Below are 8848 nucleotides of genomic sequence, written 5' to 3'. Positions count from 1 at the left end.
AAGACAGAATTCGACTCGATCCCATAAAGGTTCAGGTAATCCTTGACATGCCTCCACCTTCAAATTTGTTACAGGTACAGAGACTTCAAGGGAAGGAAAACTTTCTGATGAGGTTCATTCCAAACTATGCTGAATCAGCTAAAGGTTATACATGTCTATTGAAGAAAGGGGTACCCTTCCATTTGGACCAAGTTGCGCAAGCTTCTTTTGCTGCTCTCAAAAATTCCCTAATTAAAGCATCATTAATGTATGCCCCAAAATATCAAAAAGACTTTTACCTATATCTCGCCGTTGCAGATACAACCATTTGTATAGTTTTAGTTCATGAAGAAAGTGGAACTAAACATCCTATTTATTATCTAAGTCGTAATCTCAATGATACAGAAAGAAAATATTCATATGTTGAAAAGCTAGCCTTAGCAGCCGTTCAAGTTGTACAAAGATTACATCCTCCTTCGCAAAACTATCATTGTATCAGATTGCAACCCTATGACATACATTTTGTCACATCAATTGTTGGGGGGCAAATATTCTAAATGGATAGTTATCTTGCAGAAGTTTGATTTGGAGTTCATAAAATCTAAATCAAAGATATCTCTCGTCTTTGCCGAGTTACTTTGCGACCTTCCCTCATCCTCCAATGATTTCACATAAGAAGCATCAATCTTGGATGAGTCTCTGTTTCTGATTTCGTCAAGTGATCCATGGTATGGAGATATACTCGTCTATCTCTAGACCCAAGCTTTTCGACCTAATACCTCTCTCTCTGAACAACGACGTACTCAATACCAAGCCAAAGATTATCTGATCATTGGTGACACACTTTATCGTCATGGTGTCGATACAATCTTATGTAGGTTCCCTACTCATGAGGAAGCTGAAAAATCTTTGAATGAATGTCATTTAGGTGCTTGTGGGGGGCATTTATCTAGTTACACAACTGCACAAAAAATCCTACGAGATGGTTACTTCTGGCCATCCATATTCAAAGATTGCATTCTTGCTGTTAGAAGTTGCCATGCTTGCTATTTTTTTTTATCGTAAAACCAGATTACCACCTACACCACTTCCTCCAGTCGTTACTGTTGGCCCATTCGCAAAATGGGGCAATGATTTTATGACATGTAACCCCACCTCGGCCGAGGGGCATGGGTATATTATAGTTGTTGTTGACTATTTTACCAAATGGGCCAAGGTGATGCCTACATTGAACAACAGTGACGAAAAGACTGCTCTCTCTTTTTTTTAACCATGTGGTTTCCAGGTTTGGTGTACCACAAGCTATAGTTACAGATCATGGATCACATTTTCGTAATCACATGATGATCGAATTAACTACCAAATTAGGACTGTCACATGATAGTTCTACTCCATACTACCTGCAAGCTAATGGACAAGTTGAGGCTATCAACAAATTCCTTAAGCACATGTTGCAAAGAATGATTGGAGTCCATAAATGTAATTGGCATTTAATCTTCTACTCGGATTTGTGGGCATATTGAACCTCAATAAGAAATGAAACTCGACTTACGCTTTTTCAGTTGGTGTATAGTTTGGAAGTAGTCTTACCAATCCAATGTGAAATCTCATCCCTCAAACTTGCAATCGACCTGCTACCTGACGCTTCTGAAGAAGAAGCACGTTTCTTGGAATTAATCCATCTGGATGAAACCCGTCTTGATGCTGCATTGAGTAACGAGGCGCATAAGAAACACATCAAGGCACAATATGACAAGAATTTTAAGCCTCGTGTCTTCTCAAAAGGTGACCTGGTCTTGCTTTACGATAAGAATCAGGATTCTGACAAACTAGGAGCGGGAGATTTCAACCATTATGGATGGGCCCTTATATTGTTAAATGTGTGTTGAGAAAAGGAGCCTACGAGTTAGTGGATTATGATGGGATTCCATTGTCGTAGCCCCAAAATGGGTTGTATCTTAAACATTACTATGCTTAGTTAAGTGTATTAAAACTCACTGTACATATGCTTTGATTGCATTTTTGTGTGTTAGTTTTCTTTTAGAATTCTTATTTGGCTAGGTAATCCACTTCACATTTGTTGCAAATGTCGAACTTTTTCAGAACCATTTGTTCGGTATGTCGATGGAGCTAGTTGTAGTACACCAAGGATAATTTTACGGGCGAATGTTCGCCCTTTGGCAAAATTAAGGGGTTTTAAATTTTTAGTGGGCGAATATTTTGTATCATAGTACACTTTTACAAATCACCTCAAATAGCCCACCTTATTTTAAGGGAGAGGGTAAAAAAGGTAAATTTAGCCCTTGAAATTAGGACTTACAACCTTCCATTCGCCCATTTTCAAGAATAGGTTTTATTTAAGTGAATCCATTCGCCCATTTTCAAGAATAGGTTTTATTTAAGTGAATCCTATGGGCCAAATACCATATTTATAAAAGAGGTATGGTAAATTAATAAAAATATAAATAAATGAGAGCTATGGTAAATAAATAAAACTTTTTTTATATTTACTCCATAAGTCACCTTATATACATGTAAGGGTGTAAACAAATAAAAATATAAGTAAAGTGGAGGTATGGTAAATAAATAAAACGTCTTTTTATACTTACTCAAAAGGTATGGTAAATAAATAAAAATATAAATAAACTAGACTTATCGTAAATAAATAAAACCTCTTTTTATATTTAGTCCATAACCCTCGTTCTATTTATGAAGGCTCAAGAAAGAGGTTTTATTTAAGTGAATCCTATGGGCCAAATACCATATTTGTAAAAGAGGTATGGTAAATTAATAAAAATATAAATAAACGAGAGGTATGGTAAACAAATAAAACATTTTTTTATATTTACTCCATAAGTCACCTTATATTTACGAACACTCAAAAAATGGGTTATATTTAGGTGAAACCTATGGCCAAAATACTATGGGACAAATACCATGGACTAGATTGTTATTAATACCATGCAAAAAACCATTATTAACCTTAATATTAGAATTAATAAAAATAAAAATGGCACATGGTATTGACCCGTGGTATTCACCAAAATGGCACATGGTATTGACCCATGGTATTCACCTGAAATGTAGCCTATTTAAATGGGGGAATTAAACCAGCATGTAGCCTATGCTAAGATTCACTAGAACTTTACAAAGTTTTATTATTTAGTGAAAGACTCGCCAAGATCTTACAAGATCTTATAATTGAGTAAAATATTTGCCATGCCTGGTGAGAGATTCGCCAAAAAATTATACATACATATTATATTATTGATAAAATCGCCTTCCATTTTTCCTATATACCATGGAGATTCGCCCATTTATTATATTTATAAATTTAGGGGGGGTTCTTAAAATTTTCCCTGTAGTACACATAATCTATCTTCTGCAGCATGGGCCATTTTCGCTCCTAGTGGTGAGTTAGTGAATTTCAGAGGGATATGTATTGGTCGATCGACAAACAATATCGCTGAGTATAGCGCATTGATTGAACTCCTCTCTGATGCCATTTCACATGGCATACGCCGAATCATCATTAGGCTAGACTCACAACTGGTTGTACTACAGCTTACTGGCGTCTATACCGTCTGAAACCCAACAATCCATGGCATGTTCCTTAGAGTTCGTATTTTGGAAATGTATTTTGAATTTATTCAATATCAACATATTTCCATAAATTTAAACACATTAACTGACTCTCTAGCAAATTATGTGTTAAATAGACATTTGCGACATTTGTAAAGTAAACATTTTTTCAACATCATTTGAATAGGATTGCATCACTTAACCATAATAAAACTCTGAAAGTCAAATAGATAGTTGTAAATAAGTTTTTACAAATAGTTTTGTGTCCAAGACAAAAATCAGTCATCTGACCCAAAAACTCAAAAATATATGCAGAAAATATCCCAATAGACTAGTGTTGCTGATGATAACAGGTCACAGCCTGTGCTATCATACGCAGGAGTCTCATCCAATGACTCGGCACACCAATAGTATGGTGCTGCAATCGCATAGGAAGCTCCTCAATCCGGACATCCAGAATACCAAGGGTCAAACCCTCTATGTGATCCTGCAGCTCAGCCAAGGTCTCTGCTAAATCCAAGTCTCTGAGAACTGCCCTCCCAACAGCTCTCTGAACTAGCACACCTGCCTCCCGTTGGCGTACCATAGGTCGAACAGATCCAACATCTACATACATATACAAGTTTATTTAGTCTTGGTAACAATAAAAAAAACACAAAAGGTAAAAAATTCAAAAAGGAAAACATTGTGGTCAAACAATTTAGCAATGGCACTCCACTGTGCCCCAGCTGGCAACACCAGATCTAGATCACCACAGAAGTCCATCCCTGAATATGGATATTCTGAGAATGCCATCTCCTAACGGTCGAACCACTCGAAGAAAGCAGAGGAAAATGAGATCAGTGACTGGCCCGCATGTCTAGCCATAAGATCCACCCACATCTGCATCTGTGGGTCTCTAGGTCCAGGATCTCCCAGTGAAATGTGTTGTGGCTGCATGAGAGGGATTCTCTCCAAGGCAAAGGAAATTAGGATAGACCCATAACCAAAAATTTTCTATCTTTCCAGTCTTCACCTTGGTCAATTGTTCTCTGGTAGATGGAAGAATTGCCTCACACCAATTGAATACCTTTGGTTCCAAGCACTCTAAAGCATATTTCATATAAGATTTGTTTGCCAAATGTAAAGTTGCACTGCCAGCCAGTTTGGCAAGAGTGAAAAGGATTTTTCTCAATGGTAGATCAATAACATCTCATTTATTAATCTTTCCATCTCTGCTGGGTTGAGATCCTTCCCGACATAACTGACGAATATAATCTCTCATTGATTCACCTCCTCTGGTGAATACTGATAATGAAATGGGGGCACCCTACCTCGATAAACTCATCAGAAAGTAAATATCCTCAATGGTAAACGGGATCACTTTTCCCCTAATGTGAAAAGACTGATCAGTAGGATTCCAAGAACGAACAAGATACTAAAGCAGTTCAATTTGTTGCTACATGATGGATAAGCATAAATACTTCAGCAACCCACAGTTCCTTAAGGCATAAACTGTGCCCTAATCATTTAAGACAATCATGTCTTGTTTTTCGTGCTCTCGTTCTCTCCATATAATGACCATTTTGATCCGATGAATGTCTGAAACACAACAATTAGAAAACTTAGGATCCAATTTTTGCAATAAACAGTGGAAGATTTGGGAGAAAACAACTGTCAATTTTTGGTTTTTGCACCCATCGCACCCCCTCATTAGAGACAGTGTGCTGCAATGCATACTGCTTTTTAGGTACAAATGTAGTGCACCTTTTGATATAGAAAGGGTGCGCTGATCCAGAGGGTGCAAAATGAAACCTTATGGGCCTCAAAAACCAAAAATTTTTACTCAAAATTGAAAATGAATGGAATGAACTGAAATGAAAGAGCACTGGGATAGCTCCTACCTAGTCTAGAAGACAGGCAAAACGATCCACAGAATCCTTCGCAATCAGCTGGTGAAGTTCGGGGTAAAAGATTGCTCTAGAGCTCCAAGATCAAATGGTAAAAGTAAAATGGTAAAATGAATTACAAAACTTTTTTTTATGTTTATTTTGTATATTAATCAAAGTAAATATGGGTTTTTATTCATTTTTCATGAATATATATTTTTAATCCTCTTTGATGAAGTTTTTGAGCAGGTCTAACAACTGAAAGTAGAATCAAGTGTACTAAAGGGTAAATTGGACATCTTTGACCACAAAGAAGACTTTTGTTTCTTTTCAAGCTTTGTTAAAAACGAAAAGAAACCCCCATAGAGTCATCTTTAAACTCTTTTTAGACTCTCTAAATATGAAAAGATTGTCGAGCACTTGTCCATTCCAACTCATTAAAGGATTGGAAATGACGTCTCTCTTGTATTATTTTACGTTTTTTCTAACTTGAGAGATTATTTTATGAAAAAGAACTTATAGAGTCTTCTTTTTGTCTCTTTTTCAAACTCTCTAAACATGAAAAGGACCAAGTTATCTTTGTCGTTAAACTCATTAAAATATCAAATAGTGACAAACTTGTCCATCTAGACAAGGTCAGGTTTCACCTTCGCTAGACTCGTTAAAACATCAAATAGCGATGGGTTTTCCCTCTTAGAGCCTAGATTCACCTCAGGATGAAAAAAGGCAATCCTAGGATAACCACAAACTAAGCTTAACCTGGTAGCTAGCCTTACTAGGTCGGGAGAGGGCTCTCTCCTTGTGAATCGTAGTCAAGATGATTGGATAAAATATGGATTTTAGGCTAGGTATAGTAGCTCTAGGGTTTTTGATTGATTTTTTATGGTTATGTTGCTGGATCAAATGGAGCAGGTAGCTTTGGGTCAGGGAAATAAAGACAGGATGTAGGGTGTTCTATGGGGCGAGGTAGGTTTTATCACTCAGGTTGTTCCCCAAAAGCAGTGGAAAAGGGAATACGGCTAAGGTAACCACTAACTAGTCTTTTAGATGCAGATTCTGGCCAATCTACAGCTAGAGAGGGCTCTCTCTTTATGATTTAGCTTTGTTTTGCTATATGTTAGGCTAGTTATGAGGCACACGTATTTGTTTGATGTTTGGATGGTGACATTCAATAGAACAGGGCTGCAAAGTATGAGAAGTTCAGACCATTGGGTTAATGGAGTCATATAAAAATGAATTTCTAGGTATGGTTTCTTAGGCAAAAGGAGGAACTACAGAGCAAGATAATTAAACATGGAACAATTTTCAAGATGGAATAAGATGAAATGGAGTCAGGGAATGAAAGGCAATTAAGAATCTTTCATTATGCTAACAGAGGGAAAATGAGTAAATACTACCAAGGAGCAGTTAAGAATTCCTTAATTGTATTCAGAGTGTAAGAACCAGGGAGACAGGAGCAGTCAAGAATTCCTACCTATGCTAGTCCTGTAGAAAACATGAAAAATGACAAGAATTGAACACAGAGTACAACAAAGTAAATTCTGGGCTATTCTTTTTTCATGCAATTTAGAACATGGTATTTAGATGATATATAAAACATAGGAACAATAAAACATGAGTTAGAAAAGAGTTATTGATCCATGAGACAATCCAAGAATTCTGCAACACATTCTTCTGTCATTAATTCCATAACCAAAGAGTTCATCAGCCAAGCATTCCAACAATCTTTATTCAAAAGGGTTCTCAAAATTTACAGCGCAGGTCCAGAATGATATTCACCAACCAACCCTCAATACATATCTAGAGGAGGTATTTATACAAAAAGAGTTTACAAAATATCTCATAGAGAAAATATCAATCAATAACTTTATCCATCTACTTCTTCAAAGGCAGTAAATGACATTGAAAATAGAGCGCAATGAATGTAGGAGTAACTTCCACTGTACTGGCTGACTTAGGTGGTCTGATATATTTGACTTTTTAAACTCAACAGGTCAGCTGGTAGCTGTCTCTTTAATTTGCGTTACTACGTTGTTGTCCCTACCTTTTCATGTGCGCCTGATTCCGCTTTAATATGTTCTGGCGTGCCTTCCTTTTTCTGTTGTTTTCATTTTCATGATGTGTGGCACGTACATTGAATTTGATTAAATGCAGATGATCAAAAGAAAGAGAACCAAAACTACCTTGGTAAAACCTCTAACATGCCCTGCCACCATTGGTCTGTTGGCAATTGGTGTCTTTGTAGTTTTATTAATGTTTTATCAGCTTCAGTATACCTGTAGTAATTGGGTTGGACTTCAAAAGGGTGTGTTATCTCATGCTCAATGTAGAACAGATTTTCCAATTTGTCATATAAGCTCTGTCCAGAGGGAGGTACTATGTCTTCTGAAGTGCTTGATGATGCTGTGATCTGATTGGTAACATATGTATTCACCCTGTGTGCATATTGTTCATGTGTCAACAGTCTTTGATTGCTGGTTAACAAACTGGGAAGACCCTTTTGCTACAAGACTGTAAACTTTGCTGTAAAAGCATTTATCTCTATCTGCTTCCTCCCAGGCTTCCATTTTGTTGAAGATAAAAGGGCCCAATTGATTTCTTATCTTGAGCTGTGCCTTTTTCCTAGCTCCATAGAAGTGAGACAAATCTGAACTAATAAATTGCCTAAAATATTCCAGGGAAAATAGTCTCATAGGGACATACTTCGGCAGCTTGTAGGGGGATAGTTCACAGCCATAAATTCTTATCACTTTGTGATTTTGGTAAAAATACCAGTAACTAATGCTGTAGTCCTTTGAGAGATGCAAAATTTTCTACATTTCAGCAGAGAGCCTGGCAGGAGGAGTTATCATAAACAAAGAAGTGGCTGGATATATGAACAGGTCAACAAACTCACAATATGTATAAGGGGAGTTGTGGACTTCATGGAATACTGTGGTCTAGAAAATCACAAACCTCCTTTCTCCTTTGATGTCCAACTTTCTAAGGGGAATTTGAAAACTATCAGGTTGATTGTACAACAGCAAATGATATATGTAGGATGTGTATTTGAACACTCTTTCTTTGTCCAAGTTCATGAATTGCTCATGGATTTTATTGACTATGAAGGTGGCATAATCATAGTGGATAGCAGGGGGCTGTCCTAGAGTGAATATGGACATCAATACTAAAACAGTTTCATCAATATGCTCACTGGTTTTGAATCCCAAGATATATGAAATCATATCAGTAATGGATACACCAGCTTCATTGAACCAGACCTGATTAAAAGGAGGTGGATGTGTGGGCTGGCTTTCTGGTCTCATGAATAATTGAGCTATTCTGGTTATCTCTGAACTGGGCAGTTTGACAGCTTGGTCAAGTAAGAATTTCATGGTGAGAGGAGCTAGAGGCTGAGTTGGCTTAAAATGCAGCATCTC

The sequence above is a fragment of the Pinus tabuliformis genome, chromosome X, assembly GCF_031772625.1.
Source record: "Pinus tabuliformis cultivar Carrire ecotype Pingquan chromosome X, CPIR1, whole genome shotgun sequence".
Lineage (NCBI taxonomy): Eukaryota > Viridiplantae > Streptophyta > Pinopsida > Pinales > Pinaceae > Pinus > Pinus tabuliformis.
Note: the sequence above shows the minus strand (reverse complement) of the source record.